Source organism: Haemaphysalis longicornis, unplaced genomic scaffold (genome assembly GCF_048455015.1).
Source record: "Haemaphysalis longicornis isolate Haplotype H1 unplaced genomic scaffold, Haemaphysalis longicornis Haplotype H1 scaffold_5, whole genome shotgun sequence".
Lineage (NCBI taxonomy): Eukaryota > Metazoa > Arthropoda > Arachnida > Ixodida > Ixodidae > Haemaphysalis > Haemaphysalis longicornis.
The window spans coordinates 15,586,158-15,596,142 of NW_027526385.1; positions in this window are offsets into that span (position 1 = coordinate 15,586,158).

Consider the following 9,985-nt stretch of genomic DNA (forward strand, 5'->3'; position numbering starts at 1 on the left):
TGTTTTACGTCCTATGTTTGTCTTTCAGTACCACGTGTACATGATTCATTACATGGACCGAAAGATGCAAGAAGGTGTGGCTTCTGCTTTTACTGCACACCAAACTACTGCACAGGAGGGCTCAGAAAGGCCGTTGCAAGATCCTGGCAGGGCAAGCACACCACATAGTATGCTGTCCGACGGTGTACAAGGAACAACTTTCATGCCACCAGCTTCAGGTCAATACTTCGGGAAAATGTGCCAATGCAATTATGTGATTGCAAATGCCAAAATCGCGTGAAAAATGAGCACCCACACTACATATTCTCATGCATTGCCAGGTGTGCAGCTGTATGCTGAAACGTGGCGTAGACATCCTGCTGAGGCTCTACAGTGGCACTCCAGTGCTCCCATGAGCTACAAGGGCTTTTCTCTTTACGTATGGAGGCATGTTGCACAGCCCTTACCCTTATAGGGTCAACATAACCATTTTTTTTTTGTAAGGGTATTAATATCTGCACATTTTGTTTCACCTCCTCTGAATTTTCACATCTAGCCACTGCAGCTGTTGCCTGTCACACGCACGTTACATGTTCTTTGGCTTTAAAATGCACCACTGCCTCAGCAACAATAGTTATTTGCAGGCATCTTTTATCAGTGCCCAACAAAAACGTTGCTATAAAATGTGTAAACAATATACCAACACTGCGTATCTGAAGATGACACAGGTAGACATTCGATTTGTTTTGAGGAATAAATTTCTCGCACCCAAAAGTAGAGCAATCTGAGAAAGCAGCTAATCTCGATAAAGATGAACAGCAATTGCTTGCGTACAGGTCCGCCGTTGCAATGCAACGCGTAAGGTGCGATATACATTGCAAAATGTTTGTGTGCGTGCGTGTGGGGCATGTAAGGTGACCACCTCAGAGCGGGGGGAGCACTGTACAACTCTGCACCAGGCCAAAATTTTTTACGCAATATGCATACGTGTCCGAGCAATATCAGAGCTTGATTATGCCACATCTAACATACTCAAAATGTGGCAAAATTATTTTACGCGAATTCACTCCGTGCGCGTGCGAGCGAGTACGTGCGCTAGCCAATCACTTACCTCCTATATCTGCATGCAGAGCACCGATATCCAAGCCACTGTTTCGCGATTCCAGTACTGGGGGGAACGTAATGGTTGGGAGTTGACGCACCTAGCACTGAAGGTACCAGCCAACCACTTCCGTGCACACGCCTCGTACGCGCAAGAGTTAACAAGAAATTGAATCTCTTCTGCTGAAAGGAATGACCCCAAAGCACGAGAAGGGCCTGAAACCCGACCGCTGCTGCCCGCTTTACGCTGCTTTCTCGAGCTGCGTCGACGGCCGATATCTGGCGAGCGTAGGCGAGCGAAGCGTTGCTCGCGCGTCGTCGCCACGCGAGAAAACGCCGAAAGTACGCTGCATGTGGTTGGGCCTTTAACTTCTTCTACCATGCTTCTACCACATGTAGTACGTCAGCTCCGCAGCGCGGCAGGCCCAGCCACAGTACAGGGAGGATGGCGCAGCCTCGTCCGCGGAGCGAAGCCATTTCGGCCGCCGCCCAAAGCAAAGGGAAACAAACAAACAAAAAAAAACCACGGCGTATGAGGTCGCGAACGAAGCGGAAGTGGCGTCATGGCGTGACGTCGTTGTTTGAGGGGGGCGTGGTCGGCGGGGTTCCTCATGGGATATCGTTTGGGAATACGCTGCCGGGGCCGCGGGTAGGGTGCGCCCCCGTAACAGCGCCGGCAGCTCGTCTTCCGCCATGCCGACCTCACCCTTTCTCTGAAATTTCCATTTTTGTTTCGACACATAGCAGGCCGGCTCCTCCGTAGGCCCCACCTGGTGGACCCACGTGGACACCGTGTGGCGCCGCTTGCGTGGCTGCGGCGGTGGCTGGGGGTGCTGGAGGCGGTGGGGGCAGCTGCGGGGCGCCGACGTAAGCCACGCCGTGGCAGCACCGATGATGGCCGCCGCCTCCATGGCCAGGCAGGTGGTCCGGTGCGGGCTTCTTAGGTTTGCGGCGCCAGGCCTGGCTTAAAGGAGCATCCCCCGGCGGGGCTATGAGACCAGAGTCGGTTGGCGGCGGACACCAGCTAGGCCGGCAGGCCGGATGGGGTCGACAGCGGCGTCTGGCTGTACTGTTGGCAGCAGCGGGCCGGCAGGCACGATGGGGTCGGCGGCTGGCTGGACTACGGGCAGGAGCGGGCCGGCAGGCACAACAGGTAGCGGCAGACGGCGGGCAGGACGGAGAGCAGCAGGGGACTTGCGACGACCGCAAAGTGTGACCGTCGATTACAACTGCTACCAAGATCTACAGAGGACCCCCACCAATACCTGTCCATGGAGTACCTGTCGTTGCCGCTAGGGTTGGCGTGGACCACGTGGGCAAGCACACTCGTTTGAAGGTCGCCCTCGCGGGAGGAGGAAAAGGGGATACAAAGGATCCCCACAAGTTTGTAGGCGGTCACTTGTCACAACGCAGAAAAGTTTAGTCCGGCCATTGGTCAGGGTGAACTTGGATTCGTTGCCGATCGCTTCCAGAGCGTCATTAGCTATCTTCACTTCCAACACACACTGGTAGGGTGTGTCAACAACTTGTGTGTCATTGCCCTGGGGTTGCTACTTAGTTTTATTTTCTGCATCCTCCAGGACCAGAAGAAATGTTCTGATTTGGTATTTACGTAGTACAGTTAGGATGGAGGGCTGGAGTAAATGTTTATGGTTGTGAGCCTTTACACGATGCGCACCCGACCTAGTGACTTGTGTACAGAATCTCCTGAGTGCGGCGATGTTCTAGAAACTCTGAGCGAGCACTTTTGTAAAAACTTTATGTAAAAAATTCGTGTGAAAACTTGTAAAAACTTGGTAAAAAACCCTGACTGCCTTGTTTTCAGCTGTGGGTCTCGTGCTCCACAGGTGCCACTACTGGCACTACATAAGCTCCACTTTATTTAGTGAAACTTGTACTTTTTAAAGTACAACACGGGATTTGTGAGGCTGCAGATAACAAACCTGTCTGCAGTAATCTAACCTGTCATTGCAGGCGTAGACCACGCATCATTCTGGATTTTTAGATGCGACGCTCAGAGCATCTCTTGTCGGCGGCCCTGGCCTTCCTGCGTGCGTCCGTTGTCCGTCCTTCCTGCGTGCGTCCGTTGTCCGCAGCCTTTCCACTCTCCCCCTCTCCTCTCCGATAGCGAACACTCTCGCGAGGGGCATTGGATTGGATTCGATGGGCTTGGATTGGATTGAAGTGGATTGTATTGGATTGTGTTGCATCATAGCCGCGGAAGATGCACTGGCGCCGGCGCGTGCCCAGGTGAGAGCGAACACACACTCTCAAATCTGCGGGTGTGCGGCCCAGCGCGCTCTCACTCCGCCGATGGGCGGCGCTGCGCACGGTGCTGCGCATGTGCAGTACTCTCTCTCTCCGCCGTCTCCTCTCGTTCGGGCACGCTGCGCATATAACTGGTGTGCCGCTCTCCGGCGGCCTTTCGGTCGACGGTTGCTCTCCGCTTGCGCTTTAACCCCCCTCAGCGTCCCATCACACCAGGGTTCCTGCGAGGGGAGGTGGGCGTAATTGTTTTTCTCTAGGCATTGTACAAAATGTTTACTCACCCTCCTAGAACGTAGTGAACACATTTAACATTTTTAGTTCGAGTGGTAATCTGCCTGTCTTCAACAATGAACACACCAATCCCACATCTCTTAGCAGGAATCGGATCAGCTCAATAGCTGCCTCGCACATTACTTAGTCCGCTGTGCTTGGCTGCATACAGATCGACTTTTCAGTTTGTGGCTGCCCTCGTGTGGAAGACTGTCTGTGAGAGCACGTGTGACATCTGAAAATGGCGAGCGTACCATTCTCACACACAGCGGTTGCAGTGATGGTGTCACCCTGTGCAAGTAATTTCAATGTCGAAATATATTAGGTAGTGCAGCAGAGTGCTTGTTTCTTCTGAATGTAAATAAATCTTTATCAACTTTGTGTCCAGCATGGGTTGTGCCGGTGGGTTCCCCACACACACGGCAACTCCGTGCAAAACTTGTGCCTTTGGCTGCTTCCTTTTAAACAGTGCTCTTGATTCATGATGTGTGCAGTGCAAACAAAACTCTGCCCTGAGATCGTATGTTCCGGGGAAACTGAAGAACCCGCTGGCGGTGAATTCGCCAACTGGTTTCGTCAATGCTGTGGCGAGCGTCTTGCACCTGTCAGTGACTACTGATTCGGCCTGAGACTCGCCGATCGTGCTGCCGCCGGCGCAAACATGATACGGGATCATGTCCACGCGGGCGACTTCTGCAGCAGCCTTGGTTTCCCGGGTGATGGCGATGGGACGCAGTGGTTCGGCCCGCTGCCATGCAGTGTGCTGTGTCCCACCTGGGACGATGTTTTGTTGGGTGATCTGGTCAAGGTGCGGTGCCGCCGCAGTGCCAAGGGCCGCGGTTAGCGCGCTGGCCTCTTTTCGGCAGGGGTTTTGTCTTGTACTTCGCTGTTCATGGTTGGTTGTTGATGAGTGAGGTTCATCAGCCGCGGCAAGAATGACGGAGGGGGACCCGCCGAAGGTTCCCCCTAAGGGTGTGAGCAACACAGACCATCCGGGAGGTGCCAGCAACCAGACAAAAGGAAAAAGGAAAGGAAAAAGTAGTCTTGTCAGAGTTTTGTTTGCGTTTTACCCATCATGAACGTATACAAACACACCCAACTAGCAGTTATTAATGGGTTTGAATGGCATACCCTTTATCTAAAACTCTTCAAAATCTTTATTTGGGGCACACATCTTGCAATGAGTTGTAGGGCCATGTTTGGCTCAGAATTTTTCTTTGATGCTGTATACATGGTTGCTGAGGTGACCGACTCATCTGACCTGCGAAATTTGAGGTCATCAGAAAAAAACATTTGCCGCAGTTTTACAAAACCTTTTCACCCCAGCTTACTCATAGACAACGCCTTTGTTGAAATTTCTTCCCTTCGTTTTCTAAAAGATGCAAAACTCTTAAACAAGCTCTAAATGTTCTAAAAATAAGCAAACACACACAAAAGTAAACACACCATCACCTGTTTGGCGCATGCTAGCCTTAGCTGCTTATGTGCCATAAAACTCAACTCAACTCGTCTGACGGTTGGGGAAGGGGTAAGGGCCGCCGGAAGGGGATTCTCCTCGCTCGGAGCCCTTGGAAGACTGCTATAAACATTCAGTCGAAACAATTTTCACCTAAACTTTTGTCTGTTGTAGCCAATAGTCTGCTCTTGCGGGGTTCGCTATGAGCGGAGTGGACTCCATTTAAAATGCATGGGGACCAGACAAACCAGCAGAAATGGTATGATGTAACCAAAAGTCCGTTGTTGCCGGATCCGCTGTAATGATCGTAGAATGTACCTACTACCTGGTGTGACTTTTGCTGTCTTAAATTTTGACTTCGTTCTGACGTTTGCAGAAGCAGTTTGATGCTTGTTGCATGATGAACAATTGCGTGACCGCTGCGCTCGTCTGTGGTAAACCTAACCCCCTATCGAGCTCGTTGGAGCCTTCCCGTACTGACTATGTTCATAGAAAACCTGCAGCCTGTTTGGCTGCTTATGCATTACTTGAGAGATGAGGAGCGCTTACTTTTCGGATGGTGCTAGTGTTGTCTGCGCCATTGTAGTGTTAAGACAGTGCTGAACGGCATGGCAGAAAGGGACGCACGCTCGTCGAATAGATGAAATCCAAAGAGGCTTTATTCAAGATGTCGCCTTTTATAATAAAACCTGGTCATAGCACCCTGGTTTGAAACCACCGAAGTGCTGGGATCCGAAAACCCAGACACTACACCAACCCTACAGGGGGCCTTGTGACTGTTGTAAAACTTTCATAAAAAGCAGTAAATCCTGCAAGCATAAAAGATCCCTGGACTCCGGAATACCACCATTCTGAAGTCGAAGTAATGTTCATGAAACTGCAATTTGGGACAATGAGGAGTAAAGCGCCAAATTCCTGTTGTGGGTCTTTTGGGGTTCCAGAACTGTCATACGCACCTCTGCTGAAATCTAGGGCCCGTGCAGTTCTATGGATGCAATTTGTGGAGCAATGAGAATTCAGAGGCCAGTCTGGCTGAACGCAAGAGTTCGATTCTCATTACCCAGCAGTTGCATAATTGTGCTAAAATGAGCTTAAGCTTACAGAAAACTCTCTATTCTGATAAAGTGTCCCAGTGTTTATTGGGGTGGAGCTCGCTGGTTCTTTTTGCGAAATGCTTTTTATTAAGAGTGATGGTGCCAGATTGTGCAGGGAGAGGGACGAGCCTGAAGCTATGGTTGCGAAACCCCCACACACTCGATATGTATCCAAAAAACCAGATGGAGCTATGCGGCGGCACAATAAAGAATTATAAACCAAAAGGCTATGCACATAAATGCGCACGGAATAATGAAGAAATTAGGGCTTAAACGAAAATGCGACCCTATGCCAGTCTAAGGCAGTCATTGGGAGCGGTCCAGAAGAGTAGAGGTGGGATGTTGTCTCCGGTTGGTCAATAAGCAATGCCAGCCTGTCTGCGGGCCTGACGAGCTCTGTAGGCAGGGAAGCTTCACCCCGGGATCACGTTCCTACGGCAAGGAACGTGATGGCAGTCGACGGCTAGTGGCGGGAGTAGAGAGCTTAGGCCTACGCCAAAACGAGGCCTTACTGCCCGTGCTCTACGCCACCGCCACTTCGGTCACTCTTCAGGCGAACACCGGCATCCATGATGGTCATCAGGCCTACGCCGGGATGGGTGAATGTTCTCTCGTTGGCAGCCGGATGTTGGCTCAGACAGCAGCATCGGTGACGGTTCCCGTATCTACATTGCGAGGGGTACTGTTACTGCCTCGTCCAAACTGCTTCGTTTCCTCTTTGGTGCGGGTTTATCTTTCGCAAGAACTGCGCCATTGGTTCGGCTGAGATTAGCCACCACAGTGCACCGGCCCTTACTATGCTCATTGATTTCTTGTAGCCCCTGGAGGTAGTAGTGCAGCTTTGACAATTTTGGTTCTTGTTGCGGCAGGCTCTGCGTGATGTAGCGATCTAATGAAGGGCTGCATTAAGTACCCAGACAACCCCTTATATGTTAGTCACACCCCAAAGAGTACGCATAATCATTTGCTGAGTGGTGCAACCTGAGCACAAGAAAGGCCCCACTGAGGTAAAAAAAAAGAGGCAGCAACACAAAAAAAGCATAGATTTCGTCAGTCAAAATGATTCCAACTCAGCTGTCGGTTGAGACAAGAAATGAAGGGGGGGGGGGGTAGCTGTTAACGAAATCTGTTTTGCCATATTAAAAGGCCTTTACTTCGTTTGGCCTAAGTGTGCTGCTTTAGGAGATAGTACACGGGGACTCATACATGTTTGCAGGAAGGGAAGAAATGACGAGCAAAATGCTTCTCCGGCGCACGGGACTGGGAATTTCATGACAACGCCAGTGACGCCGTAAATCACATGTACAGCTGTCGTCGTTTGGCGTCGATTAGCGTGAAGTTACAAGATCCGCGGCCAGTGACGGACAAAGTGCTTTGAGCGGGTTTATTGTTCACAACTGCGCCACGCCAAAGTCCTATAGACATGCAGGAATGGTATTAAAAACTGCATATGCATACGTCTATATTATTTTAGAGAAAGCACATGCAGTTACCTATCATGGGAATTATTCTGGCCCTGTAGTATCTGCCCGCTGTCGTATTATCACTTCGAAAACACGTACTCCTTTGACGGATAAAAGTCGGTGATGTTTTTAGTCCGAAACATTTCCACATCACCGCTGTCAACCACAAACGTTTTGCTGTCAGTGGCCTATTCTACGAACACGATCATTCTGCGGGTGAGAGAAGTATACCTGTCATGTGAATTATTCTGGCCCTGTAGTACTGCCCGCTGTCGTTTCATCACCTTTCAAAATACGGTGTAATCCTTTGACGAATCAAAGTCGGTGGTGTTTTTAGGGCGAAACATTTCTACATCGCCGCTGTCAACGACAGCCGTTTTGCGGTCAATGGCGTTTTCTACGAACACGAACACTCTGTGGGTGAGAAAAGTAACGTACCGCAAAAAAATAAATAAATAAATAAAGCTGGCTGCCTGCAGAGGAGGCTGCCATTGGCTTCCAGAATGTACTCTTTCAGAGTAATCTCAGTGCAGTCAAGCAAGGGTGTCACCTGCGAGAGTGTTGGGTATGTGGTCACAGACAGCTCTGTCGCTTGCTGAATGGGCTGAAGTACACTGACCAGCCCTGCCGGACAACAGTTTTTCATCACTGCCCGAAATGGAGAGCTCTGCAGAGGTTGCAGTACGAAGCTCAAGATACCTGGACACCATAACATGTTGGCTATTCCATCGTGTGGGCATGTCTTGCATGACTTTCTCCAATCCCGTATTCTTTTGCATTTTATGGAGTCTAGCGCGTGCTCGAGTGCTTCGTTTATAGTGGCCAACTATAGCACCTGCCTTTGCACATAGCTGAAGGAAACTGTGTTTCCTTTTTTGTGTCAGTCATGCAAAGTTGCAGAGTGTGGGGAAACACTGAACCCTGTGCCACTGAGAATGCTGCATGGCAGCAACAAAGTTTGTGCCATTATCAGTGACAATGTATTTTGGCAAGTCTTCCGGAAGCTCCCAGTCCCTTGTCACATTCTGCAGAAACTGGCGAATGTTATCAGCGGTAGACTTCAGTCAGTTGACCACGTCAAAGTACACGTGTGCAGCACGAACTTCCTGTCTATTACGTGGCACGCTCACATAGCTCTGACCAACGTGTTCTTTCAGCTGTCGGTGGTCAAATTGTAGCACTCGACTTCATCTTCAATGACTGACCGGAGCACTTTCATAACATCAGCCTTTTCGCGGCGTACAAGTCAGGAATCACCTACCTCGAGAATGTGGTCCTTGAGGGCACACTGCACTCTGAAATAGCGCACCTCAGCATTTCCACAAAGCCTCTTTCCTCGACCACGCTGTAGGAGTGCAAGCCGCCCGCGTTGAAGGTCGCGCTCTTCTCAGTCAACTGCCTCGCCTTCGGTGCAGTCGATTTCAATGTCGGCCGGAAATGGGATGCAACTGATGGCTGCGGCGTTGACTGCCCAGCGGCCTTCTTTTGTCTTTCACGCAGCACGCTCTTCGTAGGCCGCATACAAGCTCGGACGCTTTTTCAGGTGGTTTGCAAGGGTGGTGATTGTCCCGGTTGGCTGACCCCACGGCCGCATTTTTTTTACTACTGTTGGTTTGAATGCCTATAAAACAGTTGTGTGGTTGACCACGTTGGGCATCTTCGGCACAGAAAATTTACGTAAGCACCCAAATACCATTTTTCGCCCCATTCTTCGAGCGGCGAACATTGTTGTATAGTTTATTTTGTCACCAATAGGTGGCGCCACTATATGGAAAAATCCAGAACAGTGGGCCAATCATAGGGCCGCTTTTTGATGCATGGGGCCTATGGCGAATTTTGCAACTCCTGTATCAAGTTACTCTGGGAGGGCCTGCTTATTCATATTTTAGTCGCAGTATGTCTTTTCCAATGTGACGTTATGCAATTGTATATTGCATACATAATTAAGCACATGAAATTTGCATGAAATTATTAATAAGCACATGCCGAGGCTTGTTTTTGTAGAATGCACCTTGTATCCCCCGTAAGGGATTTTTTTTTTACTGTGCCGACACCTGTAAACTTTAAACCTGTAAACCACACCCAGCTTTTTTCCTCTCTGATGATCCCATGTTTTCTATCAAGTGCGTTTTTAAATATTTGGAAGAAGTTCAATTTTCAGACCTCATTTCATACCACGCGTGATCACTCCCTGGCCCTATACACCAGCCATGCTCATTGTCGTTTTGTGATTTTACTTTTGTTTTTGCTGACTGTTCGTAGTTTTTAAGGTTTCACCCCTCATTATGACTATTGTTTTGGCGCTCTTTGCCCTAGTTGGCCTTGCGCCATAAACATCCAACCATCATCAATTT